The sequence below is a fragment of the Microtus oregoni genome, unplaced genomic scaffold (assembly GCF_018167655.1).
Source record: "Microtus oregoni isolate MIOR12 unplaced genomic scaffold, Mior012 000023F_ref0000262, whole genome shotgun sequence".
NCBI lineage: Eukaryota > Metazoa > Chordata > Mammalia > Rodentia > Cricetidae > Microtus > Microtus oregoni.
In genome coordinates, this window is record NW_024543082.1 from 37318392 (window position 1) to 37328448 (window position 10057).

General features: G+C 45.4%; 1 long non-coding RNA gene across 2 annotated transcripts in view; it reads left to right on the forward strand.

The window, feature by feature from the left end:
- LOC121462026 overlaps nucleotides 1-6102 on the forward strand; it is a 31208-nt gene extending 25106 nt beyond the window's left edge. For both annotated transcript variants that reach the window (XR_005976247.1, XR_005976246.1), the window contains exons 3-5: nucleotides 2189-2277; nucleotides 4791-4880; nucleotides 5607-6102. This is a non-coding gene — a long non-coding RNA (uncharacterized LOC121462026). The remainder of the gene's footprint in view (nucleotides 1-2188; nucleotides 2278-4790; nucleotides 4881-5606) is intronic.
- Nucleotides 6103-10057: the final 3955 nt, after the last annotated feature.

The following is a 10057-nucleotide window of genomic DNA, read 5'->3' on the forward strand; positions in this document are numbered from 1 at the left end:
CACTGTGGTAAAGGCCCCTCATTTTCAGGGCATAGTCATACCAGGATAATGAAAATGGGGTGTGCCTTCTTTTGGACGTAGATGACAGCATGGTTTCTATTCAGAGTCATTGTTATTAATTTTATAAGCTCACAATGAACGGGATAGTAGGCGCTGTGCCGCTTTACTCTGACTCTGTCCCTTTCAGGTGACTGTGCTGAACTAGAGTTTGTAAGAGGACAGTGATCAGCACAGCTTGGGGACATTATCAGAGCAGCATGGCAACGATTACAGATGTTCCGCCTGGGAAAGAACTTCCACTCATCCTAAGAGCTGAAATACAAAGACGAGATGAATACAGATACAGATGAATCTCAAATGTATCCTGTGACGTTATAGGTCACATACCGCACACTTTCATCTATATGAATTGTCTGGATTAGGAAAATCCAAAGAGACAGAAATGAGGGCTGGCCTTGAGCTACTGCGTGTTCTCACCACCCACTCACTTTTTAGCCACACCGCCTATTCCTCTGTTTCCCACCTATTGCGATAACCATCCACATACCCACCCACCCATCCATTTACGCCCGCCCACCCACATGCCTCTCCACTCACCCATCCATCTAGTTAACCTCTCACGAGCATCCACCTAGCCGTCCCTAGTTATATGTTCTCCAACTGTATTTATTAATGCCCATTTTATTCGTAGGAAGCACGCAGAGAAATGAAGAATTGTTGATGGTAACTTTCTCTTTAGGGTGATGAAAATATTCTAAAATGGGTTAAGATAATGGTTGTACAGCTCTGAAGGAAAAGCACATCGAATTTATTTACATGGTAAATTGTATGGTACGGAAATATTTCAATAAGGCACTAATAAAAATAACTTGCTTATTTTTAACTTTTAAAAACAGAAACATTTAGTCAGAATGAAAAGCTAGCAAAGTGCTTGGCCCCCGGGAGGTTCTGGATAGCTCATGAGACTCCTTTATTGTTCTCCACGCTTTGTCCAGTGCTGGGAATCTGTTTCTAAAGCCACAGAAAGAGTTCTTACCATCCTGGAGATGCCAGAAAACCCTGGCTAACCATCAGGAGGGAACCATAGGACAGTCTCAATCGGGGTGGTGGGTCTTAGTTTGGATTTTCTTCAAAGTAGATCCAGAGGCACGAAGTTGAGACAGGCCACCGATTTGGAAGTCAACCCCAGCAGCCAACAGTAGGGAGCAGGTGCACTGTCAAAGTCACCACCACGAGACAGTCGCTTGACTCTCCAGGTCCTCTGAAAGGCACCTAGAGTGCCCTCCCATGTGGTCAGTTGGAAGAGTGGGAGGCTGGGCCACGGCTGTGGTATGGATTTGGTCTCCTTTATCAGAACTCTTGTTGAAACTTGTGGCTGATGCAATGACTCTGAAACATGGTGGGACTTTAATAGGTGGGGCTCACGGGATGTGATTGGTTAGTGACTGTTGGCAGGAAGGGATTAGCTGATCTCGGGGAGTGCTAGAGCAAGCTGATGAAACAGTGAGCCCCATGGTCACTCCCTTTCCCTTCCGTCTTGCCATGTGATCTCTCCCACAAGCACCTGCTTGTCTCTTCCACAGGTGCTCTGTGTGATGCTTTGGACGTGCGGCTCCCAGGAGAGCTGAGCAGAGAGTAGCACCCGTTTCTCCAACTTCCAGAACTATGAACTAAACAGACACTCTTTCCTTAGAAGGCACCCAGCTCAGACGCTCTTTCAGAGTAGCACAGCTCCTTGTCCACCAATTGCTCTCCCGTTGGTGGGGAACGCCCCGTTGGTAGTTAGCTCCCTAATGTTTCCAGGCTACACCCATATGTGAGCTACAAGGATGCCCCACAGCCCAGGCTGAAGCTCGAAGCCGTGAAGAAGACGGTGTGAGTGAAGGGATCTTGGGATCATAAAGAATGTTCTACTGCTGTGTTATGGGTACCAGGGGCAATCTTGTGTATTATGGGCACTGGGAGCAATTTTGGCTCAAATGAACAACTTAATGACTGTGAATAATGCTTTACAATGAGGTAATGTACAGCAGAAACTTTTCCAAGGCTTTACATTTGAAAAGTTATGTTGCTTGCTAAATTATCTCTGTGCACATGTAAACACTGGGTGGCAAACTAAGATGTGTGCATTCCCATGACCCAGAGTGAAGAATGTTGCTTGGCTGGATCAATCTCTTTACTCTTTCAGACAAGGAGGTACATTTCAAGATGTTTTCAGGCAGCAATGAGTAAAGCGAAGAGCTGTGTGTTCCAACGGACAGAAAACATGAGTCAAAGGTGAGCTGGACTCTGGTCTTGTCTCTGTTTCTTAGTGTGATCTGGGACTATGTGCCTTTAAGAGCCCAGCAGTGGGTCAAGGTCTCAGTGGAAATAGAATCAATGTGATGGATAGAAAGGTAAGTGTAGGTAGGTAAAAGGTAGACAGACAGACAAAGGTAAGATAGACAGATATCCTCTTGTATTATGAGTTCCATGTATATGGATTCAACTAAATATGGATCAAAAATATTAAAATCAAATGCCTGTAGTGAATATATGCCCTTGCAGTGGTTCCTCCCAAATATTGGATATTTGGATAGCATTGATATGACATTTGATATTATACAGGATAATGTACTTAGGCTGAATGGAAATCTTTTCTGTATGCATGAACATGTGTATGGATGTGCTTTTGAGACAAGGTCTCATGTATTCTAGGCTGATCTAGAACTCATGGCAATTCCCCTGCCTCAGACCCCTACGTGACCTGGTCATATAAGTTTATATAAGAAATTTAGGTTTCTTCAGATTCTGACATCTTAGTGTGGATCTTGGAGTAATAGACAATAAAGGGTGATTGAATATGTTCAATATATATTCACACCTAAGCATGTAAATAGGTAGATAAATAGAAAGATAGATGGTGCGTAGATGTATGGATGCATAGACAGGCAGACAGACAAATAATCAGATAGGATCACAGATGACAGATAAGATCATAGGTAAGTAGGTAGGTAGGTATGTAGATAAATGGATGGATAGATAGATAGATAGATAGATAGATAGATAGATTAATTTGAAGGAATTGCTGAAAGATGACTCACTGGGCTCCTGCCTCCAAGCTGGACAACCTGAACTCCATCTCAGGAACCCATGTCGTGTGAAGAGAAAACTGACTCCCCAGCTTGGCTTCTCATCTAAACCCGTGTTCCATGGCTTGGGCACGCACATGGGTGAGTACATACATACACGCATACACGAACAAAGAAAGTGTAAACAAAAGATTTTATGAAATCTTGTGTTGCCAAGCCTGAAATCTGCGGGATGGAACACTGTTCAGGAACACTCTTGATGCAGGATTTTTTTTCATTCCAAGGAAATCTCAGTTTTTCTCCCAAGACTTTTTCCAACAGACTTGATGAAGGACCACCCACATAGCCGAGAATAATCTTTACAAGTCAACGGATTGTGGGAGTTAACCATATCTATGAAATACCTTCACAGCAACCCTGAGATGGTGCAGACTACAGCCCAGACTCCAGAGAGAGAGAGACCTCCAACTTGCGGTGGGGTGTGGCCCAGGAGCAGTGTGGTGGGGTGTGGCCCAGGAGCAGTGTGGTGGGGTGTGGCCCAGGAGCAGTGCATGGTCTTCTCAAACCCACAGTTCCTTCACAGGCTGCAGTCTGGATTGCAGCTTGAGCCCTGTGCGCTGTTCCTGGAATTCTGGGGAGCTCTAGCTAAGCTCTGAGAACCTAGGCTGACAGAAACCATGTAATGTTGTTGTAAACTTGGGGGAACCCTCTCTCTGAATGAGACATCTCATTACTCTTGGGAGTCAAGAGTCACAAACTTCAAATGGGGAAAGAAATGCCTTGTTCTACAGAATCTCAACTCCACTCTGAATGGTTCTTACTCTCTTTCCAAGGGGCTGGTGATGGTTTCCTCGGACAGGCAAACCATAAAGAGAGCACATTCTCTACAAAGCACAGGCCTGCTGCTTTTTTCCTTTGGAAGGGTCTCTTGAGGGGGGGCAAGGGTAGCAGTTATGGAAACTCAATGCTCTCTCATCTTGAATGGGATTTCAGTCAACACAACCAAATGTGTGCGTGTCTGGGACTCTCCACCTCTGCAGGAGGATCAAAGCCTGGAGTGGGATGTGGTGTCATATTGGGAGCCTGCTTTCTCCAGGAAAGGGCAGAGAGGGCTCTGTGGCTATGAACACACTGAACGTCTTTCCCCAGCCCTCTCTGCTCCTCACTGCTGCCCTTCCAACCATCTAATTGTGGCGATGACAAAGCCCAGTGGAAGGCTTCTGTCTTTGCATGGGTGTTTCCTGCTCCAGCGGAGCTCAAGCAGAGTTTGAGCTAGTAAAGGCCCCATCTCTCTTCTGTGGCCTCTGGAGGGCTCTGTGTAGTTCTTGTGATTTCTACACCGGAGATGTGCTGGTCATTTTACCAGAGAAAACATCGCATGACTTAAAACAAAAAGAAAATTATTGCTGAGGCCAAAGGAGGCGACTTAAGACGATAGGCTTAGGTGTGATGTAATGTGATACCATGCTAAATGCAAGCATACAAACCGTGTGTGTCAACCTTTAATTATCAGAGAAAGGCTCTGTTTTCTTTGTTTTACAATATGGTCACAAACTTGCTAGGTACCTGAGGAAGACTTTGAACTCTTTCCTGATTCTCCTGCCTCATCTACTATGTCTTTCTTTGTAATTAATGTTGTGGTTAACATGCAAAGAAATGGATTTCATGGTGATGGTTCATACACATACACTTATCCTTGGTTCTTATTTGTCCTCCTAGTGGCCCCTTTCCCTGGAAATGCTCTCCGTCTTGGCCTTCACGTCACGTATATTCCACCCACCTCTGAGAGACCGACAGAACCATTTATTTGTAAGTAAACAGAGAACTGACTAACCAATACACAGCTGGTTCACTGGGGCAGGGCAAAGAAACTCCTTCAAAGGAAAAGTGATGGGGAGTCTGTTTCTTGTCATTCTTGGCCACAAGGATCAAAGGCAACAGGGATCCAGCATCAGAAGCAAAGGTGACTCTAGTCTAAAGTGAGTGGTTTTGAGTCAGATGTCCCTACTGTGTTGGTGGGCAAGCCTGTGGTCATGGCAGAGTCTCCTATGATGGTTCTTGCTACTGAACATGAGTGATTGAACTTCCTTCCTTTTCTGGCTTCCAACTTTATTTTCTTTTTCTATTTTCATGTGTGTGGGTATGGAACGTATTTGTGTATACTCACGTGTGTGCTCATGTGTGTGTATGGGACAGAGGTTGATAGGCAGAGTAGGGGAGATTCATCTTCAATCACTCCTCCACCTTTATTCGTTGATGCAAGGTTTCTCAATCAAGCCCAGAGCCTGCAAGCGTGTCTCTTCTCCCTAGCCAGCTTGCTCTGGGGAAGGAGGCTGAATTATAGGGGGCCACGCACCCAGCCGGCATCTGCTTGGTTCTGGGTGTCTGAATTCCAGCTCCCATCCTTACATGGCAGGCTCTTTCACCACCCAGCCATCTCCCCATCCCTGTTTTACTTTTTGTTTGTACCTGATGCAAGCAACTCCATTTGGATTCTGAAAATTTCCACTAACAAAGTCTTCTGTTTTTTTCTAGCACTTTTATTGTCAGTTCCTTCCGTGAGTGTCAGAATCAAATGTTCCTGCTCACACTCAGTATTGACAAAGGGAAGGAGAATGTAACACAAGCAAGCCACATCTGGGAAGAAGTTAGGATGGGCCCAGGAACATTTTCTAACATGAAAACACCAGAAGAGAGATGCTCGAAGAGGAGAGAGATTCTTGTCCAAAACCAGATCAACTGTAGGCTCATCTTTTCCCAGAAAGTGAATAGAGAATCAGCCTGCCCCAGGAGCCCTGCCAAGGAGTCCAACCCCTGGCAGCCTGGCTTTTCATCAAATGGATGGTAATTTCCCAAGGTGCTAGTTTCACGCTCTCAGGGCAAAATGTCAAGCCCAGAATGCAACCCGCAGTTTAGACAGGAGAAGTCCTGTTTCTCTCATAGACGTCTCCAGCTACCTCCGGTTCCTCATTTTTCCTCTGTATATGTAATTAAGCAAAATTAAAAGGTACAGCATAGCCTCAGAGGGAAAATAAACACCCACTGAAATTACAAGAGCCTGGTATGAGGCTGACTTTTCGTTGTGCTTTTGTTTGTGGGAAATAGCGGTTCATCGCATTGAGGCCAAGTTTGTTCTGAGAGGTCATTTGGGTGTTTCTGCCCAACTAAAAGGTACAGTGGCCAATTGACATTCTCTTCCAGAGCTGGCTTTGCTTTTACTGATGAGACAAGGACAAGTAAGTTGAAGCCACAGACTAGGAGGAAGACCCAAGGGAACTTGGGGCACGAAGATGCTTCCCCTTGTTAGAGCTGGTGGCAGCAGGTGTGGTTAAAAGGCTCAGCCTGGCCTCCAGGGAGGCCATGAGCAGTGGCAGTACTGAGGGGCAGCCACGCTTTAAGCTTATACAAGATGTGTTGTGAGTCTTTCCCTCTGCATTCTTCCTCTAGGACATGGTGATGGTTGGTCTGGATTATCAATTGGACAGAATATAGAATCCTTTGGGAGATGGATATCTGGGTCTATCTGTGGGGAAGATCTTGGCTGCATTAACTGAGGGTGAAAGTCCCGCCCACTGTGGGTGGAGCCATCCCCTAGCTGGGCTCCTGTCCCGTGGGAATGGAGAAAGGGGGTGAGCAATAACTCCTTCTCCCTTTTCTGACTGTGGATACATTGTGACCTGCTGTAGAATCATCCTTCTGAAGACTGTAATTATGTATTACTCTCATTGGTTAATAAAGTAGATGATTGACTATAGCAAGGCAGGATAAATCTAGGTGGGACAATCAAACTGAGGTGATGTGGGATTCTCCTCTGGATGCTGTGAATATGTTTTATTACCATTGGTTAATAAAGAAGCTGTTTTGGTCTATGGCAGGGCAGAATAAAGCTAGGTGGGAAAACTAAACTGAATGCAGGGAGAAAGAAGGTAGAGCAGGGAGATGCCATGTAACTGCCGAAGGAGAAAGATGCCAGAACCTTCTTTACCAGTAGGCCACAGCCTCGTAGTGATACACAGGTTACTAGAAATGGGTTAATTTAAAATGTAAGAGCTAATTGGAATACACCTAAGCTATTGGCCAAGCAGTATTGTAATTAATATAGTTTCTATGTGATTACTTGAGTCAGAGTGGCTGGGAAACATAAGAACACTCACCCTCTGCTTATACCCAGGAGGCTGGGAAGGAGAGGGGCAGAGTTGGGAGATGCCAGTCAGCTGCCAAGCAAGCAGCATATGTGAAAATGAGGTAATCAAGCTATGAGCCTTGTGACAAAGCATCAATAGAAATATGAGTTAATATAAGTGTAAGAGTTAGCTAGTAACAAGCCTGAGCTATCAGCCAAGCATTCATAACTCATATTCAGCCTCTGAGTCCATTATTTGGGACTGGGTGGCTGGAACAGGAAACTCCACCTCCAGTGAGCAGTTATTTCAAGCTCCTCCTATCTTCCATGATGGGCTATACCCTTGAACCCAAATAAACCCGTTCTCTCTAGAGCTGTCTTTATCAGGACATCTTATCACAGCAGCAGAAGGAACCAAGACAGCTGTCTTCTCTCATTTACAGCAATTTCAAGCCCTGGGCTAGAAGAGTGTTCTTGCCTTCTATCTCTGGACCTAAAGATCCCAGTTTCTGAAGGAAGGCAGCAGAGAGCATTTGGCAGTTGCCTGAAGCTCTGTGCAGAGGTAGATCTGGGAGAGGACAGAGATACTAGAACACGGCTCACCAGGAGGGGTCCTGACAGAGATGGGGTTGTGTCATCTCTTACCTGGGTAAGCTAAAGAATCTCATCCTGTTTAAAGGCCTGCAGTCTGGGCAGCTCAATCCAGTTTGCTGCAGTGGGTTATGTTTTATTATCAACATGAATCCATTTACGACTGTAGAAATGACCTATAGTCATTTAGACAGGAGCCTCCTGTCACTGCTAATATGTGTCTTCCATCTCCCAGGGCCTTGCACACAGCATCACCTATCTCTACCCTACCCTACATTCACCCTGTAGGTCTTATGTGTTCTTCACCCCATGACGAGGCAGTGACACCCCCGGGAGCTCAAACAGGTGACAGGGACGCAACTGCTACGTCGCAGAGGGGGACACCATCCAGACGCCATCCTCAGCTTTCTTAGCTTAGCGCTTTATGTTTAGTTCCTTGACGTCACTGACTTAATGTTTTTCTGGAGGGTGTAAAAATCTCTATCCAGATTAATTTCTCTTCACGAGGAAGCCCGGCCGTTGCAGTCGTTCCCTGAAATGTCTCCACTCCTTTGTCAGGAATCAGTTGGCTACATTTACAGGAATTTACTTCTGGGCCCCTGTCCTGTTCTGTGCATCTTCTTGTCTGTCTTTTCACCAGTTCCACGCTGCCTGGATTATTGCAGCCTTAGAGGAAGTCCTGAAGTTTGCTGGCGTCTGTATTCCAACTTTCTCTTTGTCCTTCTGTCTTAGGGTGGATACGAGGCATCTTTTGTCTCCCTTTAGATACAGTTTATCAATATCCCCAGAACAGCCTGCTAGGAGGGACAATTGATTTGTGACGGAGACGCACAGATAACTCAGAGGAGAAATGAGAACAAATTGATGCCGCAGCAACCGGACACCAATAAACCAAAAAGGAAAGAAAAAGGACTTGAGCTAAACATAATACATATTAGCATATACAAAACCAACCCCGACTGGATCTGAGATTTAAGTGGAAAACATGAACTTGTAAAACTTTTTAGAAGATATAGAAAAAAAAAAACCTCATAACCTGGGGTAAGGTATAGCTCATAGACAGAAGGTCAAAAGTATGGTCTGTGGAAAATATGAATAAATCTGCCTTATCAGAATTAGCATATCAGATGGTACAGCTTTCTGGAATATAATTTGCCCCCCCCCCCTTTTTTAAGAATTAAACAATGTACCCTGTTAGTTGCTATTCGCACGTTTGGGCATGTCCGCCAAAGAAATGAAAATGCATGACCACACAGAACCCATGTTTTTCATTAACAGGTTTATTGGAAACAAAACCCTAATTTCGAAACCCTAAGACACTTTTGAATAGAGAGTGGCAAGCCGCATGATGGACCTCCCACTGAGGACCACTAGCTAGACCTGATGGAAGGCGCAGCCCAGGAATCTCAAAAGCCACATGGAAGAAGACAGCTCAGTGGCTAAGAGCACTTAGTTCTCTTGTAGAGGACCCAAGCTCACAGCACCGATTCAGGAGGCTCGCCACCACCTGGAGCTTCTCTGGCCTCAGCTGTCACCTGAGTGGCACTCATACACAGAGGCACGTATAAATATAAATAAGTCTCTCTCTTTATTTATTGAAAAAAAAAAGATCCAGAAAAAAAATGACCAAGGGCACATTTTCAATGAGCTCGTCAGCAATTTACACAACCTGATCAGGCAGAAGAGTCAGCTGTGTCTAGCTGGGACAGCCAGTACCCTGCAGGTGGGTTGTGGGTTTGGAGGCTTTGAGGGACCTCCATGAAGCCAGACCTGCAAACTCTAATTCTGTTTTTTTTTTTTAATCCCAGATAAGAGAAGAGATGTGAAACTACAACGAGTAAGGGAAGGACAGGGTTGCTTTTGGATAATTTCTGATTTTTAAGATTTTCTGTTTGGAGAATGACCTGGGCGGGGAGGCAAAAGTGGAAATACAGGCATTAGTTAGAAGGCCATGGCCGTAGACCCAGAGATAAGGATGGAGCAGGGACTAGCCTGAAAGATGCCAAGACAGAGGACAAAGGTGAGGCCTGAACATCTGCGTAATCCAAACCTCCTTTAGCACCCACCTGATCTATTAGAACGTGTTCTCCTGGACTCCTTCAGTGCAGAGACAGACACTGCAGAGACAACACTAGACAGCCGAGTGTATTTATCCACCACAGGACGGGGCTTTCTCCTCAGCCCACTTTAAATCCAAGACTGTTCATCATTCTGCAGCAGGGACTTCCTTCCAGGGAGGCCTGTCTGGCTGCCGAGAGAGAGAGATGGGGGA